At 41.3% G+C, this 26,096-nt stretch overlaps 1 protein-coding gene across 2 annotated transcripts in view; it reads left to right on the top strand.

Annotated features, from left to right (window-relative positions):
- LOC136864264 (N-fatty-acyl-amino acid synthase/hydrolase PM20D1) overlaps positions 1-26,096 on the top strand; it is a 372,268-nt gene that overhangs the window by 98,345 nt on the left and 247,827 nt on the right. The window contains exon 1 of one of the 2 annotated variants that reach the window (XM_067141015.2): positions 25,084-25,145. The exons of the other annotated variant lie outside the window; for it this stretch is intronic. The gene's annotated coding sequence lies outside the window, so the exon portion shown is untranslated. Of the gene's footprint in view, positions 1-25,083; positions 25,146-26,096 lie in introns of those variants that run through there. 2 annotated transcript variants of the gene reach the window in all.

The following is a 26,096-nucleotide window of genomic DNA, read 5'->3' as shown; positions in this document are numbered from 1 at the left end:
GGCAGTCGCCCAGGTGGCAGATTCCCAATCTGTTGTTTTTCTAGCCTTCTCTTAAACGAGTCCAAAGAAATTGGAAAATTATCGAACATCTCCCTTGGTAAGTTATTCCAATCCCTAACTCCCTTTCCTATAAACGAATATTTGCCCCAATTTGTCCTCTCGAATTCCAGATTCATCTTCATATTATGATCTTTCCTACTTTTAAAGACACCACTCAAACTTATTGGTCTATTGATGTCATTCCACGCACAATTCACCAGCCACTGCTGGTAAAAGCTATCAACAGAACAGTACTCCTCCAATTCACAGATCAAAGATGAGGTTTTAGTACATTGCCCGGCTTCTTGGCTGATTGATCAGCACTGAAACCTTCAGTTCAAATGGTCTGGGGATCGATTCCCGGCCTACTTGGGGATTGAAACCGCGTCTGGTTAATTCATTTGGCTTGGGGACTGGGTGTTTCTGTTGGTCTGAGGGTAATACACACCACACGCAATAGTAAATGTATCCCCCCACATAGGGTTGGCATCAATAGGAGTAACCAGATGTAAAACTCGACAAGGTGCACGTGTGTAACAAATCGCACTCACGACTCCTCTAGGGTACGGGAAAAGTGGCTGAAAACGAAGAAGAAGAGGAAAAAGAAGAAGAAATGTCGGTACATTCACAAAGATTGAATCAACCAATTAAAAGAAGTGAATGCGACCGCAATAAAACTTCGATTCAAATCCGTTTTTCACAAGTTTCGAAGCTCATTCATTAAAAGGGAATTAGTAATTTTCTTGAACCACTAGATACCCCTAGGTTCCTTCAACTGCTGCCCAGTGATGTGATTTTCCTTTCTTGCTCAAGGTTGTTAGCCAGAAAGATTGTTACATTTTTGGATGCTGGTTCGGTAACTTCAGCATATTAATATTTTCTTGAATTTAAAGTATTGTTCAGTATTGTTTTTCCCAACATGGGACCCGGAAAATTGGGCACTCCAAATAGTACAACGAAAATCAAAACCAGTCCATATTTTCCTTTAGAGTCGAGTATAATAACCGCCAGATTAGGGCCCATAAAAGATAAATAGTCACCGAGCGAGTTGGCCGTGTAGTTAGGGGCGCGAAGCTGTGAGTTTGCATTCGGGAGACAGTGGGTTCGAACCTCACTGTCGGTAGCCCTGAAGATGGTTTTCCGTGGTTATTTAAAGCCACGGCCGCTTCCTTCCTAATTCTAGCCCTTTCCTATCCTATCGTCGCTATAAGACCTATCTGTGTCGGTGCGACGTAAAGCAACTTGTAAAAAAAAACAATCAAAACAGATACCATTTGAAATGAACTCGTCAGTTACCTTTAACTTGTATTTTGCTGATGATGTTGCATCTTTCCGATAGTTTTGAATCTTATTATCGTTTTCATAGACCTCCTTGCAAATCATGTCATAGTTCGCAGCCGTCTGCAGTTGAGCTGATATTAGTTCACATGAGCTTCGGTTCCTCACTTGTATTAATGAAAAAATTCACTCAACAAAAGCATTTGAGCTCGGATTGCTGAATAAAAATGCAAGTACCTACTTTCAGGATATTAGTCCGACTCCATGGCTAAATGGTTAGCCTTCTCGCCTTTGGTCCACGGGGTCCCGGGTTCGATTCCTGGCCGGGTCGGGGAGTTTAACCTTCATTGGTTAATTCCACTTCTTTTTTTCTAGTTGTTTTACGTCGCACCGACACAGATAGGTCTTATGGCGACGATGGGACAGGAAAGGGCTAGGAGTGGGAAGGAAGCGGCCGTGGCCTTAATTAAGGTACAGCCCCAGCATTTGCCTGGTGTGAAAATGGGAAACCACGGAAAACCATCTTCAGGGATGCCGACAGTGGGGTTCGAACCTACTATCTCCCGAATACTGGATACTGGCCGCACTTAAGCGACTGCAGCTATCGAGCTCGGTCTTCCCACTTCTAGCCCTATCCTGTCCCATCGTCGCGATAAGACCTAACTGTGTCGATGCGACGTAAAGCAACTTGCAAAAAAAAAAATTAATTTGAGTAGCCTTGTTGAATGGCTCAAGCGGTAGAATCGCTCGCATTCTGAACCGTACACACGTCAGCCTCCTGTTCCTCTAGGTGGATTTACTAGGACATTAGAGAACTCCCGCGGGACAACAGTCCGGTACCTCGGTGTCTCCGAAAATTCTAAAAGTTGTTAGAGGGACGTAAAGCCAATAAAATTACTATTATTTTGTATTTCATTTAAAAGAGAACGTCAAATATGGATTCAACCCGTTGCGTACGCCAGTGGTGAGACCGTACGAAATCGGGTCGGAAGATCACAAAAGCAGCCTAGGAGAAGTGGAATCAGAACGAGACTGGGTGTTTAACAGTTTGTTTCTACTTATTGCATAGAATATACGTGATTTTCTTTGTCGTTCTAGTTTATTTTAACTTCAGCTATCTTCGTTTTTATGGAATTGTCATATCATAATTCTCAAATTATCTCCAATTTAGTCCTAACATTCCAGTTGATCGATGTATTTCGGTACAGATTAGAATGAGGGTACGCAAATATAGCTGCCAAGGTTAAATCGTGACCAATCCTCCCCTCCTTTCTTTGTCTCGAAAGGTCACGGAAATGTCTAACTCGCACAATCGCGCAGTGAAAGGTACGAACCAATGGGGTATTACTCAGTATTTATTGCGATTCTAGAACGACTGCCGTTGCTGTATCTTACGTCTTGGAAGGAGTTATGTAGTGTATATCATGTAGAGCCTCGATATCAAATCAACTATATTACTTCAGGGAAAGGTATTCAGACGATTAGTAATGCAACTTGAAAGGTGCTTGCATTCGTATTCTACGGAGAAAGTCACTGCATGCCTGTTCAGTAACTACAAACTGTTTCATAGCAAGGCTTTAGGATCACATGTGCTGTCGTAAAATATACAGCTGCTACCGAGGCGATTTAAAAACTGCACCACAAAGATAGTATGTCACAGATTATGGTAGTGGAAAATAATTTGAGGGATAAAAGACCTTCACTTAGACTACAAAAAAAACATTAAAAAATAACACGCATGTAAATTTATATCATCTATAACAACACAGGAAGGTCTACAATAAACCAATCATGTTAGCGATGACCTTTAACGCAAAAACAATAGTTACAAGAGGGAAAGCATCATACTTCTTGCCCAAAATACTTCTCAAGTTCAAAGGGACCAGCATGCCATAGACCTAGACACAAAATACCCAATAATTTGGTATATCTTGATTTAGAAATAAGTAAGATAATATAGTTACCGAAAGGGGAAGAAATAAGTTAATTAGTGAAACAAAGTTTTTTTAATCAATTTGTATATTATGTGTTATCAGGTATCAAAATTAACAATAATAGAATTCATACCTTCTAACGTACAATGTTTAATCACATGTTAGGCTATAAATAGAATATATGTGACCTAGATTCATCAAGACTTCATAGACCTCTTTAATAAAAATCGAACCCATCTTACAGGACATAATTCAAAGATTCAAACAATAAAAGGCATAGAAAATTACAATAATGTAATTGGATGGCAATGATCTAGTGTATTAGTACCTATTGACGAAGATTTCGAGAAGACTTAATAAATAATGCAAGACTTTAGTTAACAGACCAATAGGATTAAAAATGTTGACATAACGTGGAAAAGACAATTTTCGTAGGTTAAGAATTAGACAAAATGCAATGCCTAAGTTCATACGCCTACTGTAAGTGAAGAATCCTTAAATGAAATCTAAACGACAGCCAGGCTGTGACATTGGTAAAGGATACGAGCTGTTATAATATAGCATAACATCCTTTCGAAATGGCGTGGCAATTACCTTTTCGTGATATTATGAGGTAATATCACCTACGTGGACCGTATAATCCGATCACTTGATTGGCATCCGAGTTGTCACCGGGTCAACAATAGTCCGCAACGTCTCTTGTTATTCATCATAGGTAGGAAGTCCAGTAGAGGAACAAGATGGATTTTGGACAGAACTGGAACCATACTGCCACTCTATTGACGCCAGCAAACGTCTGTTTATCGATGGAGACCTCAACAGCTATGTCGGCTGCTCATGGGATGGTTTCGAATGAATGCCTATGATGGATTCGGCTTTGGCGTGCGTGGCGAAGCTGGTGAAGGCTCCTTGAAATACGATTTGGCGAAAGTAAATGCATTCTTGAAGAAACGCCTTTCCAACATTATCGGTCGCAAATCGATTACTGGATGGTGAAGAGGAAGGATCTGTGGCTGGTAATGGACTGTAAATTGATACCATCAGACAATATCACTCCTCAGCATAGATTCCTGGTTTTTTAATTTCAGCTGTTCTAACACGCATTACAAAGAGATAATTTCACCTTCGTCAGTCATCAATGATCTGCATGTCGGGCTGTCGTCCCGGTGGCAGATTCCCTATCAGTCATTTGCCTAGTTCTTTCTTGAGCGTTTTCACAGAACTTGGAAATTTATCGAACATTTCCCTTGTTCCAATTCCTTACGCCTCGTACTCTAAATGAATATTTGCCCAAATTTGTCCTCTTGAATTTCAACTTTATCTTCCTATTGTGATCTTTCCTACTGTTAAAAACTCCATTCAAGCTTATTCGTCTACTAATGTTATTCCACACCATCCCTCCACTGACAGCTCGATATATACCACGTAGTCGAGAATTTCTTCTCCTTACTTCCAAGTCTTCCCAGCCCTAAGTTTGCAACATTTCCGTAACACTACTCCTTTGTCGGAAATTACGCAGAGCAAATCGCGCTGCTTTCCTTTAGACCAGGGCCTCTCAAACGCCCAAAATCTCACGCATGCAGACAGAGGCGCAACAGCTCCGTGCACTGTGCATCGCTGCCGCTCGGCATGGCTCGGATCAACGCTTCGTCTCTGGGCTACTCGGCTAAGTTCGGCTCAACTCGCCTATACTCGGCTCAAGTCAGCCCGGATTTGGAGCGCTACGGCGCAAGTGGGGCAGAGGGAGACAGGCAGAGCGAGCGAGACAGGTGTGAGGAAAGAGAGAGTAAGCGCTATTGCTCCAAATCGAGGAGTGGGGGGGTCTGCACTCTGGTCAACCAAGCCAAGTCGTCTTTTGCACCGTGCACAGTGCATGCACCGCGCGCATGCACCCTGAGAGGCCCTGCTTTAGACCTTTCCCATTTCTCGTATCAAATAGTCATGGTGTGGGTCCCAATACACTGGAACCATACTCTAATTGGGGTCTTACCAGAGACTTGTACGCCCTATCCTTTTTAATGCAAGTTGCTTTACGTCGCACCGACACAGATAGGTATTATGGCAACGATGGGATAGGAAGGGCTAGGAGTGGGAAAGAAGCATCCATGGACTTAATTAAGGTACAGCCCCAGCATTTGACTGGTGTGAAAATGGGAAATCACGGAAAACCATCTTCAAGGCTGCCGACAGTGGGATTTGAACCCACTATCTCCCGAATGCAATCTCACAGCCCTATCCTATACAACCTTTCTACAATGCCTAAGTACTCTCATAACAATGTAAAGAGATCTGTAACCTTTCTTAACAACCCCGTTAATATGATTACCCCAATGAAGATAATTCCTTATATTAACATCTAGGGTATCTGCAGTGTTCTCAATAAGGTATTATCACTCCACCAACACAGTAATTAAAACTGAGAGGACTTTTACTTGTGGTGAAACTTAGAACTTCTCTTTTCATCCCATTTAGCATCATACTATTGCCCGCTGTCCATCTCACAACATTGTCTAGGTCCCTGGCGTTTGCACAAGGAAGAACTTATTTATGAACTATCAATTAGAAAGGTCCAGTCTGGTGGCACGGTTGCAACAGACGCATCAAGACTTACAGATTCTTTAGAGTTGCCCTTCAGTATCCCTATGTATGTAGAGAAAGAAATTGGTGATGCTCTACCCACAATCACCGCTAATATTACTGAACTTGCCTCTGTTCTCAGTTTTTTTTTGAAGGAGGTGAACCCTCCGGTAACCAACTTAAACGGGTTCAAGCTAGGTTGTTTCATTTTTATAATAGAGTGGGCGACCTATTGTCTCTGAAACTTAATGGTGAGCATTCTAGTATAGCTAATTCCCTGGTTGAACATATTTCTGATCTGTCTAATAAGATTAATCGATTGTTGTCCGGATCCGCGAGTGGAAAGTGTGACTATACTCCCCCATTAAATGTCCATACAGAAGAGGACCCTAGTAAGTCTTCTGAGAGTGGGAACTCGATTGAGCCAAAACAAGCTTCTGGCCCATCCGAACAAATCGCAAACCCCATTACTAATCCACAACATCTTCCTCATTGTTTTATCAGTAATGCCGCTTTCGAACATCCTCAGCGTCCGGCACCCTCTCCTGTCATATCATCAGGCTTCAGTAGTTTACTTCACCCTTTAGCTATGTTGATTAAGGGCATTTCGAAATTTTCGGTTAATTCTACTAACGATGTGATAGCATTTCTAAGATTTCTTGTAGAATTTCAGTACCATGCCTTAGTGTTTGCCCTCTCGCATTCACAAATATTACAGATTATTTACCCCTACTCTGTTGGTGACCTCTCAGATAAAATCGTCAAGGCCATAGTGGAAAGAATTTCCATCGAAACTTTTCATGCTCATCTATTAGCAAATTTTATCCCGGCAAGAGCTTTGTTATCGTTAGTTCAAAAATACTACTTCCGAGTCCAAAGGCTAGCAGATTTCATACAGGACATTAAATTCTACACCAGACTGTTTGCCTTACATTATTATGAAGGTCAAATAGTATAGACCATTATTGAAGGAATTTCTCCATTTTACAGATCGTACTTATGTTTTGCTTCCCGCCCGCAAACATTTTCTGAACTGGAGGCTATGTCCGTGTCCGCGGAGGGAGTGAGATATGCAGATACTCTGCGAGTCGCTAGAGAACCACTACCGTCTTCTAGTAGTTCTCGGCCACCACCTCGCCGAACCTTCTCTCCCCGAAAATGTTATGCGTGTGGGTCGGCGGATCATATTAGGAATAAGTGTCCTCTTGTAAAAACTCATGGACCTGGGAATGGAGTAGCGTCGTCTCAAGGATGTTTTAAATGCGGGTCGTTCTCACACATCGCTAAAACCTGTATCTCTAATAGTACACATTCATGCTCTACGTCTGGCTCTACCCCTCCTAACCAAAACAATAGGAAATAACTAGCGTGCCAGGCTGAGTCACCACTATCAGCTCCTCTAGGCTCAGTCCAGTTTAATTCTGGCATCGAATTTTCTGATGAGGGAAGACCCTCTAAAACATATTTTGAAGGTCCTACCCTCCGAGACTCCCGGATTCGTGCCCTTCCTTAAAATATAAATATAAATAACGAACCGGTCACGGCCCTTTTAGACTCAGGAAGTCTTAGCTCCATTATTTCTGAAGATTGGCATTCCAAGTTAAAAGTTTGTTGTAAATTTCCAGAATGTAGGTCTTCTTCTGTTAAATGAGTTTCGGCGAGTTCTTCCCCTCTAGAGATTTTAGGATTTATTCAGGCTAAAATTCGTATTTCTAAATTTACATGGAAGTTTAAGCTTTTTGTTGCTAAACATTTGTCATGTCCCGTGATGTTAGGGGAAGATTTCACGTCATATTCTGGTCTTGTGCTCGATGTTCAAAGTAAATCATGCACATTCAAATTTAAGAGTAATTTACATATATTCCTTTTAAATGTAATTCAGTGTCGTCTCCTATGATTTCGCCTACCCAGAGTGAGATGTCGTTAGACCTTAGACATCTACCTGACGACCAGGCTGATTGCATTCGGAAATTATGTAAGTCATTTCCCGATGTGTTTCCGTAAACTCTTGGTGTCACTGATTTAATTGAATAAAATATCGAGGTGACGGATTTGGTTCCTGTAAGGTTTCCTCCATATAGGCCTCTCCACCTAAATGAAGACCTCAAGAAAATTATAGATCAAATGTTGAAGGGTGGTATAAGTCGACCTTCAAAGTCAGCGTTTTCTTCACCCATTTTCTTGGTTCCGAAACCCCAAGGCGGCTGTAGGCCAGTAATTTGTTGCAAGGCGTTAAATCGTAAGAATGTATACAATCAGTACCCCCTTCCTGACTTGCATTCATGTTTTTCTTGGTTTCGTAAGGCCAAAATCTTCACCATCATACATCTTAACCAAGCATATAATCAGATACCTCTGGCGGAAGAATCGCAACATCTGACTGCTTTCGCTACCGACTGGAACTTGTACGAATACAACCGTATGCCTTTCGGACTCCCCAGTTGCGCGGCTGTTGTTACTACGCTGCTAGATAGGTTCTTCTCCGACATTAGATTTGAATGTCTGTACCATTATCTAGATGATGTTATTTTCTCTGAGACCTTTGAAGAACACTTAGCTCATCTAGAGGAAGCTCTAAATCGCCTTCGTAATGCTGGAGTGACAGTTAAGTTGTCAAAGGTATCGTTTGCTAAACCATCTATGTCCTTCTTAGGGCATATTGTGTTACCTGACGGAGTTTCAGTCGATCATTCCAGAACGCATGCCATTCGTAATTTTAAACCTCCCAAAGATGTTAAAGGGGCTTTTGGATTCATCGGCATGGTGAATTTCTTTAGGAAATTCATTCCCAACTTTGCTAATAGGGTGGCACCCCTAAACCTCCTCCGTAGGAAAGGTGTCAAGTTTGAATGGGGGCCATCGCAGCAAGCTGCGTTCGAGGATTTGAAATTAGCTCTCTGTAACATCCCAGTCTTGGCAATTCCAAATTTGTCTAAGATGTTCATCGTTCAGACAGACGCTTCGTCATCTGCGGTCGCTGCACTTCGTCTTTAGGAATCTGAACTGGGAAGGCAGCCAATTGCTTATATGTCTAGAACCTTATCATCCCAAGAAACCAAGTACATACGAGTTAGAAGGACTGGCCGTTCTGTTTGCCTTGGAAAAATTCCGTCTTTATCTTGGACATATTAAGTTCAAATTAGAGACCAACAATCAGGCTGTGAGCTGGGTTTTGGCTAGGCTCCGTCGTACAGGGCGAATCGCCCGTTGGGCTATTCGAATTTCTGCATTTCAATTTGACGTGCGACACTTTCAGGGATCCGAAATGTTGTCGCAGATGGGTTATGCCGAATGTTTTCTAGTGATGTCGATTCTGTTGAGCCGGAGGGAAGTCTTTGAGCTTCTATTTCCATACCTCCTAGTGTAAGTGCCATTTTGACTGATGTCTCTATGCTATGTCATGATACAGCAACATATCAGCGGGAAGATCCGGTGCTGGCTCCTATTATGGAAACCCTGTCTTCTGGGGAACATGTTGTCCTTTATGTTCTGAGGAATTAGGTTCTGTGTTGCCCTTCGAGGAACGTTCAGAAGATAAAAATCGTGGTTCCAGCTGTTATTGTGCTTATGATCTTCAAGTATTACCATGAGACCCCATTAGGGGGACATCTGGGCATCTTCAAAACTAGACAGAAGATAAGGGAAGTGTTTATTTGCAAAAGTATGGACGGCGAGATTAGGGATACGGTTCAAGCATGTAAATATTGTTTGATTAGCAAGACCACGTTTTCTACTGAGGTAGGGCTCTTGTCATCACATCAAGCATCTCACCATATGGAGCGATTGCACATAGATTATGTTGGGCCTTTCCCTTAATCTAAGGGGAATGGAAATAAATTCATCCTTGTGTGTGTAGATGGTTTCACACGGTTCTCATGGCTTGCTCGTTGATCGACCACAAATTAGACAAGGGAGTGTTGGACTAAGCTTGCCACCGCTCAGTCCACTATTTCTTGCCTCAGTACTATTTTTGCATCTTTTGGACCTTGTCAATATATTGTTTCTGATAACGCTAAGGCGTTCACCTCTAATTTATTTCGTAAATTCTGTTTTGATCTATCCATGTCACGACGTCAGCATACTACCTACAGCCATCTCCAGGTGAGCGGGTTAATCGCAATCTTCGATCAGCCCTGATCGCTTCCCATCACGAAGATCATTCTCGTTGGGACACTTCCTTGCACTGGTTATAATTTGCCTTTAACTCGGCTGGTCACGAGTCACACAAGTTTTCGCCCACATCTCTTATGTTTAAGTTTGTTCCCAACACTCCCTTGTCTAATTTGTGGTCGATCAACGAGCTTTTACCAGAGACAATAGACCCGAATAATATCAAGGATCTATGGAGAAAGGCCAAAAATAATCTTAAAGCCTCTCATGAGAAAGTAAAAGAAAGATATGATCGTGGACGGAGACCTACCAATTTAAACGTCGGAGACCAGGTCATGGTCAAAAAGTTTGTTCCAGCAGGCAAGCTTGCCCCCAGATTTTATGGACCTCGTATTATATTACATTTTCTAACTCCAGTCACCCTCTTGGTGAACAAACTTGATACAGAGAAACGTTTTCGTCTTCATCTGTCCCAAGTAAAATCTGTGTGCACAATGTTGTTTTCCAGTATAAGCCACCAAGTGATGGCATTGCCGATTTAATTATAATAATTTCCTTAACATATTAGTTTAAATTTTGGGACAAGCAAGATTAAATAGGGAGGCCGACTGCCCCCGTTGATGGTAAAATTTGTAAGTATTTAATTTGTAATTAATGTTTGTAAAATCACTTTCTGAAAACCTGCTCTTCAATAATTTCTTTCCTGTCTATCATTACCGCCTCTGCCTCCAAACCTGAGCGAGAACTTCCGTGCACTCGTCCTACAAGCCGCCAACCTTAACAGTTCCATATACAGTGCAGTCTATAAATCAGGTACAGTCGACCAAAAATTCAATGGTTACCGTGTCCTACTTTCACCTGAGGCCACGTCGCAACTACTGGCGAGGAATGCCGGTGCAGGGTATGGGCTTGACGCGTTCCGGCCATATCTTCTTCTCAATGGCCGACTTGGACACGGTCATCATTGGGAATAGCTTGGAAACTGAACCCTAACCGCCCACTCCATCATTGGGCGGAACTATGCTACTTGGCCCTTTGCTCTCTGAGTTGCTATAAAAGTTGGGCGCTTTAGGGCCATATTGTCATCTTCATCGCTCCAGTCTAGCGTGGATGTACGACGTAATAGGAGGCAGGGTCAGCCTTTCCGTCGTCGGAAGGCCCAACATGTCAAGGTAATTGCAAAATCTCTTAACATGTAATAGCTCCAGGCACTTAACTTGAGGAGAAGGTTTCAAACATCTTTTCTTAATGTACAATTCTAAAGTTTCTGTTTAAATGTAAATTTTCAGCAAGTCTAAGGACTCAGTACAAATCCTTGCTGGGACATATGCAAACTTGGAGAATAAAGAGTGTTCACCCTCTATTAATTCCCACTCAACTTGCTATGGGGGTGACTAAGATTTTCTAAACCCTTAAATTCTTAACACGATTTTGGAACTTTATATTTTGCATCTTGTCACCTCCCTGTAGTATAGGCTTAGCCTCTGCAACGTCGGGCCGTAAGTTCATGTAGGATTTTAAGTGTATTTCAAAAGGAGTGCAACTGTTTCGCCTCCTAGCATTTTCTTCACGGCCGATTGTCTTAAACCTTTTATTGTGTAAGTTAAGGCCATTTAGAATGGGCACTCATTGCTCCTGTTTAACTTATCATTATTTATAGACGAGTGTGTATCAGGATGTCGGACAGAAATGACAGTAAATACAGTGATTGAAGTGTAAATTTTGGCAAGAAGCGCGTGCTTTTGAGAGGCTGGACTTTAGTAACATTTTGAAGCTCATTCTCCTATAATGCAAATGAGTGGAGTGAATATGCTCTTGTAAAATAGTGTTCCTTTCGAGCTACAGTGCTCATTTCTTGTAAACTGTTGTGTCTATCATCATCTCCATTGTACATGATTTTTGTCTTTAAGTCATTGTTACTGTGGGAGCTTACGAGCTCATATTTAACTGTTATTATTTATTGTTGGTTCATATTTTCTAACTACCAAATTTGGAAAAAAATAAAATAAATGAAATTTCAAAATTTAGTGTTTTTACTAATGATCTGATCATTTCACTGTCCACCCATTCACCCCAGTACCTTCTTACCCCCGTAACAACAATAGTAGTAATAATAATAATAATAATAATACTTTCTCCATTTTGTCATATTATTTTGTTCAAGGATTTCCCTTCGATATTCGCATTCCCTTTAAGTAGGGCCCAATATATTTAAATGCAATGTATTGTGATTTCCTTTGGAATACTGGAAATATGTTCTCTTTCTTTATGGAATATGTAAGTATGAAAATTTTGCATTTTAATCCCCCTTTAAAAGGATTCTTTGCGCCTTTGAGTGCTTTCCTAATTAAGAAAACTGTGAAACGGTCTTTGTTTCTGCGGCCTGTGTATTTGCTTCATCACCACGCTCACTTGTTTTGATCGCCTAAAATTGGCAGACGCGGCGTTCAACTGGATTAAAATATGGCGTTATAACAGCCACTCTCTAGTGTTGGTTGCTATCAGTCAAATACCAGTATCATTTTGGTATTTTTTCAGTACCACTACAGGAAACCGTAAATCGTTAATACCGGTATTATGCCGTAATAGGAGGTGGTTATATTTTACATGAAGTTTAAAATGTATTTTGTAAAATAGTGTTACATGCCAGCCCCGTGGTTGCCCCTTTCGGTACTTCCAGGAAGGGGCTAGTTTCTCAGATGACCTGGGATGTCCCAGCCGGCTTGTGGGGTGGAGGCGGCCTCTCCGTGTTTTGTTCTCGTCCGCCCTCTTACCTGTGAGTTTCTTGGAGATTCAACGAGAATATCCTGTCTCTAGCCCCCTCGCGAAAATTCTGGCTCAGATCACACGAGCTATAGAAAAGGGAGGTTAACCGCGAGCAGTCAGTCGGAGTGAGTCTCCGTGGTGGAGCTAGAGTGAGAGTTGGGCTCCGTGGTGGAGTCAGTGTGAGACTCAGTGTGTTGGGGTTGGATGGGTGATGGGGTTCGGTGGCTGGGCTGAGAGCGATGAAGGAGTTGGCTGTCGCTAGTGTCCCTTGTTGTTGTGGTGTGAGTGGGTGGGCTGGAGACGACGGAACAGAAGACTGTGTGTTCGTGTATTTCTGTAGACTTAGGCTCGGCGTGAGTCAGCAAGGGAAACCGCTATCGTGAGTATAAGGGTAAATGGACCTGTTTTAATGTTCGCTGTTTTGAGTATCTATTTGGTAGTTGCTTTACGTCGCACCGACACAGATAGGTCTTATGGCGACGATGGGACAGGAAAGGGCTAGGAGTGGGAAGGAAGCGGCCGTGGCCTTAATTAAGGTACAGCCCCAGCATTTGCCTGGTGTGAAAATGGGAAACCACGGAAAATCATTTTCAGGGCTGCCGACAGTGGGATTCGAACCTACTATCTCCCGAATACTGGATACTGGCCGCACTTAAGCGACTGCAGCTATCGAGCTCGGTGTTTTGAGTATCGTCCTGCTGTTGAATACGGTTGAGCTGTTTAGTTGTTCACTGCATGTGTCTCTGTGAATTACTGGACTGTCTGGGAGTCGAACCAACGAACAGTCATCGTGTATTGTGTAGCTTGTAACCCTGTGTTCAGAACCAGCGGTCTACATACAGCTCTGTATGAGGTTCTGGACGTGGGAAGTAAAAGTAAGGATTAGCGTGCCAGGTACAGCAATATTAGTGAGTGTGGCCATTCATGGTTAATTAGAATTGTGTGGGTATAATCAAGAATGATGTGTCGAAATAATACATATCAATTTTTTAGAAATCGTCGGAAATTACTTTCGTGAGCAAATGGATATGATGTTTTTAGAGTAGTTAATAAGTTTCTTTGATGTGAAAGGATAGATTTGCTTTGTTTATGTGTATGGGGCAGCCTGTCCACGATAACAGCTGAAGGCTGGTGCTACTGGATCTTGACAGGTTACGCGCCATTCTTGTCAAACCGGTTTTGTTTACAGGTATGTGCATCCTGTCCAAGATAACAGCCGAAGGCTGGTGCTACTGGTTCATGATGTGTTACGTAACATTCTTCCCAAACCAGTTTTGTTTATTTACGGACAGCCTATCCACGATAAATGGTTAGCATTTTGTTTCCGTTTCAAAATATTCAGACGCCCTTGGTCATCGATCTCGGTTAATGGAGATGTATCGAATAGCCGGTGTTATTGTAGGTTCTGTTGCTGTTCGGTCCTTTAGGGGATTGAGATATTTGTGGTCATCAGCCTCATGCCCTAGTGAGTGTGGAAATGACCTGATCATCTGTGCCGGTGCAGGGTCTGTAAGATTGTGTGGTATTATAATTACTTGAGCATAGGGTTAGGATAGGCACTCCAGGACATGAAGTATGCTACTATCCCCGTTTTGCATTGCTTAAAGGGAGAATGATCAAGGCAAAAATCATGCTGGCGTAGACCTATACGTAAACAGTGTTCCTGGCGTCAAGGAAATACTCCATGGGATAGGATATTCATATGAGTAGTATTGAAAGTGAATTATTAAAGCTCATCGAACGTTTTGTTTCAAACGGATAATGTACGTGTTATTAAACTACATCAATTAACGTACCTACAGTTTGTCCTTCCAAACAAAAAAGAAAATGTATAATGGTGAAATAAAGCATTATAACTTATTGCTGCGTTTGCAGTTCTTATTAACCGTATCAAAATAAAAGTTTACAGGCTGAATGGCTCAGACGGTTAAAGCACTGGCTTCCTGGTCCTTACTTGGCAGGCTTAATCCTGGATCAGTCTGGTGGTATTTTAACCTGGTTAAATACGCCTGGTTCCTATCAGTAGATTTACTGGCACGTTATGGAATACATGTGGGACAAAATTCCGGACCTCGGATTCTCCGAAAACCCTAAAATGTTAGTAGGGCGTAAGCAAATATTATTATTATTATTATTATTATTATTATTATTATTATTATTATTATTAAAATAAAAGTTATTATTATTATTATTATTATTATTATTATTATTATTATTATTATTATTATTATTATTATTATTATTATTATTAAAATAAAAGTAAACCGTCACTCAAACTTCGTAGCTCTTAATTTGTGAGAATACACGAAAAAGAAAATAGTGAACTGTCAACAACTCCGAGTAATTAATCATAACTCTGAACATGACTCCGAAATTACTAGAACATGTACTTGAAAGTACGAAATGCACCATATAGCCCTCACCTGCCTCCACACCTCCACGTCAACTCCAAGTTACGACGGCATCCCAAATACGTTGTTTTAGAGTTTCTTCGTCGGCATTTCCACTTGGTACACCAAGTCTTTCAGGTGCCCCCAGAAATAAAAATCTAGTGGATTTAAATCGGAGGAACTCGATTGTCAGCTGACGCGACTATACCGATCAACCCACCGACTGGGAAAACGGCGTTCTAGCGATCTACGAACATACATACTGAAGTGAGGAGGTGTCCCATCCTGCATGAGCCACATCCGCTTACGCATATGTAGTGGAACTTCGTCCAGAGGCTCTGGCAAAGAAGACTGCAGAAAATGGAGATAACTAGGGCCAGTCAGTCGTGCAGGCAACTACAATGGTCCAAGAAGCTGTTCTCCCAAAGTTGCAGCCCTAATATTTTGTAGAAAACCTATGCTGGTTATGACCTTGCTGTTGACGAAATGAAAACAACATATAAAATAGCAAGCGTAAGAATCCACGTTGAAAGATGTATTCAGAGAGTAAAAATATACAACATTTTACTTAAATTACCGACTGAACTTATTCACTGTGTCGATGACATACAGCCGCTCGCAGAAGTATTCGTCCGGCTGCCCTATTCATATATTGAACACCAAGAGTACATTACAAAGCTTAAGATACGTTTAGAAAGAAGTAAGCACTGGATATGCAATATATACTTACAATAATAACGGCAGAATATACCCTCTTGCAGGTCAATACTCTTTAATAAAAAATAATTAGTCTAGTTAAGCTAGGAAACAGCAAAGCAAAAGTATTCTTCCACCTTGTGCACTGTCTTGTATAACGATCACAGCATTGAGCAAGTCAGTCACAACACCAAGCTCAGCCAATCAGTGATGCGGAGAGTGTCAGTGAGTGAACATCTAGTGCATGCCCCGAGTACAATGGTTAAGATAAGGAAACGAGTTGTTGTTGAACACGAACGAATTATCCAACTCCACCAAATTGATGATTATTGGAGAGTATTTGCTGAGAAAACAGGAATACCGCGAAATACAGTCGCAAGATTCATTCAGCGATATAAGACCAGTGTAATTGTACTCAGTAGAACAAGAACTGGGTGGACAAGAAAGCTGACACCACGAGAAGAGCGAAGCATTATATGCACCGTCCAGCAAAATTCCCATGTGTCTGGACCTGTGCTTCGAACAGATGTACACATCTTCACTGGGAAGAACATCAGCACAAACACCGTACGACGTGTGTTGCAGAGCTGTTTTGCAGGGCCGTAAAAGACAGAAGGAGCCCTTGGATGAGTGGGGTGAACTGTAGGAAGAGGCTGGCATTCGCCAAAGAGTACATTAGAAAGCCTCCGGCGTTTTGGAAGCACGTGTTGTTTACTGAGAAGAGCAAATTCTCTTTATATGTTTGCTCTGTAAAGCGACGTGTATGGAGAAACAAGAACGCCGGGCTCGAAAATCAAATTCTGCAATCAACCGTAAAATATGGAGAAGGTGCCATTATGGTATGGGGTGTATATCGGCGACTGGGGTAGGTAACTGCCATATAATATCTGAACGGATTGATAAGATGCTGTATTTGAATATTTTAAAGCAACATATATCACCCAGCGTAGCAAAATTAGGACTTGATAGAGGGTACTTCTTCCAGCAAGATCATGACCCTAATCACACTGCTCGTGTTGTTAGGGAATGGCTACTCTACAATACACCTCATGTGCTGCAGACATCACTCCAGTCCCCAGACTTAAACCACATAGAGCATTTATGGGCGGAATTAAAATATAAAGTGAGCAAGCAGCGTATTATAAATAAGGAAGTTTTGAAGCATTACTTCATGGACGAATGGCACAAAATAGGCCCGTAAGTGATAGAAAAGTTGGTGACATCCATGCCAAGAAGCCTTTAAGCCGTGATTGCTTCCAAAGGACGTTCAACGCGCTGCTGATTCTTGGGAAATGACTGTACATTCCTCGATTTCTTACTGTGGACGAATTCTTTTGCAACGTGACTTTTCTGCAAGCAGTGCGATTGTTTTTTATTATTTCCAAATACCAGTGCTTACAGCGCTATACATTATGTTCTCAGATGTTCAGATGGCAAATAAAACATACTGTTATTTGTTTATCATTAACTTCTTTATGATATTGGTGCTATTGACCATTGTCCTCACATGACGTACGTGGACGAATACTTGTGCGAGCAGCTGTAATTCGCATGTGCTATGTTTTAGCCAATCTACAGCCACTTATAATTCAATGACACTATGTTCAAACATTATTACAACCTATAAATGCATATTGTTAGTCAGAATAAATTACGGGTCACACGGTTTGGGTAAGTAATACGAAAAGTAGAAGTCTTGAACTTTACAGAGACATGTCTGAACAAACCTTACATCTTTTTCAACAGCTGTTGAGCCTGACTGTATATATACAAAGACATAGATTCAGATCTGTTGAATACATAAGCATTTGGAATTGTGTAGTAGCTGTAAGTTGTTTTTAATACTAAATTCCCCCTTTCATCTCTTTGAACATAATTTAGTTTCATGACACAGTTGTTGTCCACAATGGTAGTGTTCTTACACGACGAAGGACACTTTACTTCTAACACAGCCGCAGGAATTTCGTCTTTGGCGACAATTTCATCGGGACTTCAGCACAGCCAGGGTTTCATCTTGTGAACAATATTAGTCCACAACGTTTAACTTTCAATCCAAATGACTGCTGGTAAGCTCTGATAACAGTTGCTCCCGTCTCTAACCCGTAGGCCTACCTACTCCTTACTGTCACGTTTCTTCCAAAAACGACGTAGCTAAGGTTAAATTCACGTTTTCATTCTGTGACTCTTGCTGCTTGCCGATATTTTTAGGCGTCTTTCAAGAAACCACTCAGAGCTCTTTGCTTGTCGCACCGTATTAACTGCATTTCTATCATTCATCATTGACCGCAATTCGATCATAAAAAAGTAAAGATTCCTTTTCGTTCAGAGAAAATATGTTCAGTTCTCTTACATCAATATTATGGGAAACCTGATGTTCGAGTATGCTCGTAACAAGAAATTGACATTCTTCGCTTAAAACTGCATTTTCCTGATTAAGTAACAGATCTTTTACCACTTCTCGACGGTCGCGATCAATGTCTGTTCTGTTTTCTGCTAACGGTATTGCACTGAGACTACAAGGAATATGTTTAATAGAATCGTATTTCAGTTCAAAGGGAGGGAGAGCTTCGTGCAACTTCTTTCTTGAAAATAGTTCGTCAATTGGCATGCCCTTTGAATATTTTTCCTTCTGGCTTTTCGACGAACCAGGCTTACCCCATTTTTGAAGCTGGTCGGTTTGTGAAACAACACGTTCATTGTTGACGTCGTCAATGACAGCTGCGATATGCTTACAAGCTCCTCTAAACCCTGTAGGACACTGACATTCACTCCTGACAACATTTCGCCTTTGATCAATCTAAATAGTACGAAAACATGTTATAGGATTCTAAAATAATTAAACCTGTAAATATCATACTACATAATTCATTAGTCAGTAAGACGAATTGTATACTTTCCGCCAACTATAATTAGTATAATTTTCCTTACCTCTATGAATACTTTGTAAGGCGGGAGAGTAACAGACGTTTGAGGAGTAACTTCTGCTGAAATCGAACTTGTGTTTTGTCTCCTAACCTCTATTACGTTGTTCACATACTCACTAACACAAGGATTTTCCCCATTATCTCACGGACTTTTTGATAAATTACCGATATTTATCGGCTGAAAGTCACACAAAATGACGATATTCCACATTTCGCAGTCAGTTATTATGAAGCCTTTCCCGTAGGTCTCCCGTGAATAGTTCCTAAAAGCTCCCACAGCGAAGTGCCATTAGTAGTACTTGCATGGTGCCTATACAGCTTTCTCGCCGCATATGCAGTTTCTCCAGATGCTCCGTAAACGAGGTGAATATCAGCTAATTCGGCACATGTAAATGTTTCCGTTATGTAGTCAATTGCCTACAGTAATGTTGTTAGCTCTACAGCTGTCCCACGACTGCGGGACAGGCAACAACAAGTAACAACCTGCCAGCAATAACAGTGGGGCAGGTAGCATGGAGCCTACATCCAGTGCCGCATTCGCTTGTTCACGCACCACTACTGAGTGTAACGTCACTCGAATTGTTTGCATAACAGCTGCGTCAGTTCGTTTCCTCATCTATACTGCTAATAATAAGAGTTGGCGTCTGACAGGTAAGGTTGGAGGGAGGAGCACTGCACGTGCCATTTCACGATGTTGCCACATTCCAGCATTCCTTTCTACATGCTCTTACCCCTCACTTCCGGCTCACTTGTTCCCTCCTTCATTCTGGCCGCTGTGATCTGTTGTAGACTACCTGGCCAGGCGGGGTCGTCCCATTTTCGATCACTCTTATACAAACAATCAGGTTCTTATCAGTGACAGTGACAGGTTTGGCAACTCCCAGCAAGACGAGCTGCCCTGAAGTTTTATCTCCATGGCAACCGCAGTCGCCCCACCCTCGTTTCCATGGCAACCACACAGCCACTCCCTTTATCCCGCCTCGGCAGGCAGTAAACGGACCTCCCTCTAAGAAATGTCAGACGACAACTCTTATTATTAGCAGTATAATTGGTGTACATAGAGTTAACAGTGTCTTGAAATTAAAACATATTAGGCCTACATTTAAAATGAAAACAAGAATACATTTTGGAATGAATCAATGGAACGAAGTCATATGTAATAATAATAATAATAATAATAATAATAATAATAATAATAATAATATGAAGATGATGATGAAGAATTGACTCTTCGTAATTAATGCTCTGCCTAGAAAACACTTTTTAACGTTTATGACTATGGATCTCAACGGGTGTATAATGTCCTAAATATGGTGCAACGGAAGCTCTAATGCCAGATTGATTAGCTGGACGGTAGAACGCTGGCCTTCTGATCGCAACTTGGTAGGTTTGATCCGGCTCAGTCCGGTGATATTTGAAGGTGCTCAAATACGTCAGTCTCGCATCGGTAGATTTTTTGCTAGTGGCTTTACGTCGCACCGACACAGAGAGGTCTTTTGGCGACGATGAGATAGGAAAGGATTAGGAGTGGGAAGGAAGCGGTCGTGGCCTTAATTAATTAATTTGCCTTGTGTGAAAATGGGAAACCACGGAAAACCATTTTCAGGGCTGCCGACGGTGGGATTCGAACCCACTATCTCCCGGATACAAGCTCACAGCTGCGCTCCCCTAACCGCACGGCCAACTCGCCCGGTCATCGGTAGATTTAGTAGCATGTAAAAGAAGTCATGTGGGACAACATTCTGGCATCTCGATGTCTCCGAAAACTGTAAAAGTAGTTAGTAGAACGTAAAACCTAATATTATTATTATTATTATTATTATTATTATTATTATTATTATTATTATTATTATTATTATTATTATTATTATTATTATTACTACGGAAGCTAGGCTGGTTTACGGGTACAGCAAGACGTGCGCTGCCTCCCCACTTCCCCAGCGACTAGGGGAAGAGCACTCCAACATGAGATGGCCTAGGATAGCAAACAGGTTCAACAACTCTGCTACTGTAGTTGAACACGTGATTCAACGACGCGAGGACAGTATGATATCACCGGCGTTTCCTACTATGGCAATTCAAAACACATTAGGCCCTGAAATATTTGGCTGGTAATAGGGAAACTAATGGGACAGGATTAAACGTACTAGCATGTGTTGTGAGATGTACTTTTCTTTACCGACTAGCAAAATATCTGCACGTATATCCCTAACAGCCTGTATATGTGTGTGCATTTATTGGGTCATCCTGAAGTAAATTAGAGTAATAAAACACATGGAAGTAGCCTCCGTGGTTCAGACGGCAGCGCGTCGGCCTCTCACCGCTGGATACCGTGGTTCAAATCCCAGTCACTCCATGTGAGATTTGTGCTGGACAAAGCGGAGGCGGGACAGGTTTTTCTCCGGGTACTCCGGTTTTCCCTGTCATCTTTCATTCCAGCAACACTCTCCATTCTCATTTCATAGCATCTGAAAATGAAAATGAAAACCTACAACCTGTTTTCCAGTCTTTGACCGGGTCAGGGATGTAATGAATGAACCATATATAGGCTGTTGGTATTCATAGCATCTATCATTCATTAATAAATCACTTTGGGAGTGGCGACCCCATCGTACTAACAGCCTATATCTGCTTCATTCATTACATCCCTGACCCGGTCAATGACTGGAAAACAGGTTGTAGGTTTTCATTTTTTTTAAACCCATGGACTTTTATTCATAACAATAGCATAAAATGTTTTAAGTATTCCTCTTCCTGCTCTCCTTCCATTGGCTTATACAGGCATATATGCCGACCAGATTGTAATGAACTGCAAAATTCTAAAATTTTGCAAATACGTTTTGAAAGAAGTAATTTAAGTTGCTGCATGATATTTGTAGACTCTAAAGCGATGGAATAATGCAATGGGTACACAGAAAGAAGGTGGGAAGCAGTAGATACTCTAAGATCCAGTCGACTGAATCCTTCAGAAGCGTAGAGTCCTATGATATTTCACGGACTACGCTAAGTAGACAATGGACGGTGTCCTCTGCCTTCTACACCAAGGAAAAGGAATACACGCAAAAGTCTGGCTGCATTGATAGTTCGAGGGATCTTCTCCACAAATAATTGTAGAAAGAAGAAATCAGAAGTAAATCCCATCCGTAAACAGAAACGTGCATTTTGGCATAGTGATTTTGTGTGTGGAGAGTTCATCTATATATACAGTATATAATAACATGTCCTGACTGCCTGATATGAAATTTTGGGAATACATTTACATTACAATATATGTGCTCACTAAGTGAGGATTTTTGGATATTCCATTGCTAAATGGGTGAAAAGGGGGGTAAATTGTTTATGATGATGATGATGATGCTTGTTGTTTTAAGTGGCCTAACATCGAGGTCATCGGCCCCTGGTAAATTGTTTAAATGAGTAATCTATATCCCAAAAACACTTGGCAGTTTAGAGACGAAAACATTGGTATTTGGAATCTCCTTTCAAAATAAAGAAACACGTAATTTTTCGTTTTCTGAAAATCCTGTTACGGGGGGTTGAAGAGAGGTGAACGTGGTTTAATTCTTTTTATGAGGATACTTATATATCAAAAACTGAAAATATCACAGGCATGAAAAACGGTATTTGGAATCTCCTTTAAAAATAAAGAAACATGTACTTTTTGTTTACAGAAAATCTATTTAAAGGGGTGAAAAGAAGTCAACAATGGGGTGAATGTTTAAAATGAGTAAATCTGCAGTATGTCTCAAAAATGGAAGATATTACAGACGGAAAAATTGGTATTTGGAATCTCCTTTAGAAATAAAGAAACGTGATTTTTTTTGTTTTCGGAAAATCCATTTGGGGGGGGGGGGGGAGAAGATGTGAAATGGACTGAATTACTTTCATGAGGATACGTACATCTCAAAAACTGAAGATGTTACAAAAGTGAAAATTGGTATTTGCGTTCTCCTTCAAAAATAAATAAACTCTTTTTTTTTTTTTTTTTTTGCTTTTCGAAAAATCCACGTAAGTGCGGGGCTGGGGGTGAAAAGAAGTTGAATTATTTTTATGAATATACTTATATCTCAAAAACTGGAGATGTTACAGACGTGAAAATTCGTATTTGGTATCTCCTTTAAAAATAAAGACAATATGTTTTGTTATATGAAAGTCCACCCAAGTGGGGGGCGGGGAGAGGCAGTTGAAAAGGAATGAAGAAGGAGTTGAATGCTTTTTATGAGGATACTTATATCGCTAAAACTGAAGACATATCCTGGGGCTATACCTTAATTAAGGCCACGGCCGCTTCCTTTCCACTCCTTGGCCTTTCCTATCCCATCGTCGCCATAAGACCTATCTGTGTCGGTGCGACGTAAAGCAAATAGCAAAAAAGAAGGCAATAGGCACGTGCTAAGGAAAGGTGTCAAAACATTCCACCCCTAAGGGGACGAAATGGGGATAAACCCTAAAAATCAAAATACTCATTCCTCCGAAACCGTTGACCAGACAAAGTTTAAATTTACTCAATGGTTGTTTCTTTATGTACAACGTGTTAAATAAGACAAATTTAGAAAAAAAAATCAGCACTTAAGGGTAAAACGGAGGTTAATACCCAAAATCAAATATATTCCTTTCTCTGAAACTTGACATACGAGGTTGAAGTTTAACATGGCGATTCCTCCTGTATATCTTAAGATTTTTCAATAAGAAGTGGTCTCAAACAATACACCCTTAATGGGCGTCGACTAGGGGGTGAGGTCTTGATGACATAACTATTCATTTCTCTCAAACCATTTGGCATACGAGTTTGAAATTTCACATGACGGTCTTGGATTTTAAACAAAAAATGGTCTTAAAATAATACACCCCTAAGGGTTTTTGATCGTAAGGGTGTGGCCTAAAAACACAAATATTCGTATCGCTGAAATCGACTGGTAATTTATGCGGTTGTTCTATCGGCCGATGACCGCTCGGTAGAGTTCTAAGCCTATCCCCATTTCGCTTATGCAACAAACACTCCCGCACACACGTATGCTTCGCTTGCAGGGCTCCAATCGATTCCTGAAATCGACTGACACATGAGGTTGAAGTTTCACATGATGTATGTTCCTATAAGTAATTTAAAAAATAGGGGGTCTTAATCCACCCCTAATGGTGTTTGACTTGCGGTGGAGCGTAGCAGACAACATAAATATTCATTTCTCTCAAACCGTTTGACATACGAGCTTGAAATTTCACATGATGGTTGTCCTATGTGTCTTGGACTTTAAATACAAAGTGGTCTTAAAATGATACGCCCTTAAGGTGTTTTGACCGGTAGGGACAGACCTGAAGAAATAAATATTCGTATCTCTGGAACTGTTTGACCTACTTACGAGCAGTGGCGGCTCGTGAAAAAATCGTCGTACGAGCTACAAAAAAAAACGCTAAATACGCTGTTTTAAATCTGCATACCGTAATGTAAGTTTCAGCCTATACTGTTATGCTGTTAGCCTCGGCATCGAACTTACTCAGCTCCAAAAGCCCCTGGACCATGTCTCATCTTGTCTATTTAGGTTAAGCCTGGGATCGAATCTCAAACTTGAGACTGTAACGCCCTGGTAAGGTTAAGACTTGCGTCAAATACGTGCCTGTTAGGTTAAACTATCACTCTTGTCCATAACCACGTTGGTAGTTAGGTTAAGCTGGCATTCTTTGGTATCAAACTTGGGATTGTAAAGCTAACGCCCTTACACCTAGGGTCGAATCCAGGACCTGTGAGGTTAAGCTTGGAGTCGAATCCGTACCTGTTAGGTTAAGCTTACACTCTTACTATAATCACGTTAGCAGTTAGGTCCAGCTTGCACATTTTAACATCACATTGGGTCTGTAAGACTAGGGTCGAACCTTGGGTCTGTGAGGTTAAGCCTAGACATGTGGCCAGTGTAACATCAAGTAAGGATAAGGCCGCGCTCTTAGCTAGCAGCCCGCACCGCGCTGTGACGTCACTCACCGGTTCAGGCCTCATCCGGATACCGGTACCGGGTGCCGCAGAACCGTCTACGTATACTACTGATGAGAACAATGGAAGTCTAAAGTACATTATAATATAAGCATCTGGTACATGGTTCCATTTACAAAACTTCAAAACAATGAGAAAAGGCGTCGCACGTGTTTTTGGGAGCAAGGCATCGGAGACCAATATTGCAGCTCAGGCTCTGCGTCCGTCTCTCGTGGACCCGCGTCGCGGGCTTGCTAATGAATGTCTGATAGGTGCGGGGACCGGGGGGACAAGGGGAGAGGTGTGCTAGGCTTCGCTCCACCAGATTGCCACTGATAACAGCCATGCGTTCCTTATCGTATATATATATTTCTTCACCTCATACTCATCGATAACACAGTGCAGATATTTCACTCCCGTTTACTTCTACATCCTTGTAAGAAGACACTGCAGGGCTGCTGTTATAGGAGTAATATAGTTTTCTTTTTATAGGTAGATCTGCTAAAATGAAATTCAATCTTTCGGCGTTTGTGTTCTCTTTTGTTGGTTGGCATCGAACCCGTGATTATGGCTCGGACACCATCACTGATCTCCAGATGAAGCTAATAAACCAGTGAACGATGGGTACGATAACTGGTAATGCTGAAAAATTCAAAATTTTTAATAATAATAATTGTACCGGGCGGTACACCTCTACACCGTTTATTTAAAAGTTGCGCCAGTTGAAACTCCTCTTCTGGAGGAAGGTTGAACTTTATCTATTCTATTAATTCTCTACTTTCTCAGAAGATGTCACCACGTGGAAAATTTTGAGTTTTTGAACTGTGTCACTTTTGATGTGTTTTTGTTTCGCTTGAAGTAAGAAGTGTGAACTTTCTCTTCTAGAGGACACTACTGAAGATCAACAATAGCGCACCCTAGTGCGGAGTCAAAGAACTATTTTGTTGGAGAAATTTTTATTTCAAAAGTTTGTTTCTTGTTAAATTTCTTTCTGTTATTGTTTAAGTTGGCTGTATACCCCTCTTTTTCCCCTTGTTTTAGATTTATCCAATCCCGAATTTCTTTTAGTAATTTCTGACCAATCTGGTGTATCTTCCCCCAACTTGTATCTGTTGTGGGGTCCTATCCAATAAAAACATTGTGGGCGGGTGTTTTCATTCCCCTAACGCCTAGAAACTTCCGCGAGAGTATTTAAACTGCTGATTTTGGGGTCTCCGGGCCACTTCTGTTCCATCTTTCAGTGTATTAAGTACATAGCAGGAGGCGGGAAGCGCCTCTTTCTTCTTCAGCCGTTCAACACCAGGTAATGGCCTATTAATAACTTCCTTTCTTGCTAGGTCGGCAGTTTAACACTCGCGGCGGGTTCGAAGCATTTCCATCATGTAACCTTCTCCTAAAATGTAATTACTCTTTTCATCTT

The sequence above is a fragment of the Anabrus simplex genome, chromosome 2 (genome assembly GCF_040414725.1).
Source record: "Anabrus simplex isolate iqAnaSimp1 chromosome 2, ASM4041472v1, whole genome shotgun sequence".
Classification (NCBI taxonomy): domain Eukaryota; kingdom Metazoa; phylum Arthropoda; class Insecta; order Orthoptera; family Tettigoniidae; genus Anabrus; species Anabrus simplex.
Note: the sequence above shows the minus strand (reverse complement) of the source record. Positions and strands in the feature narration are given on the sequence as shown.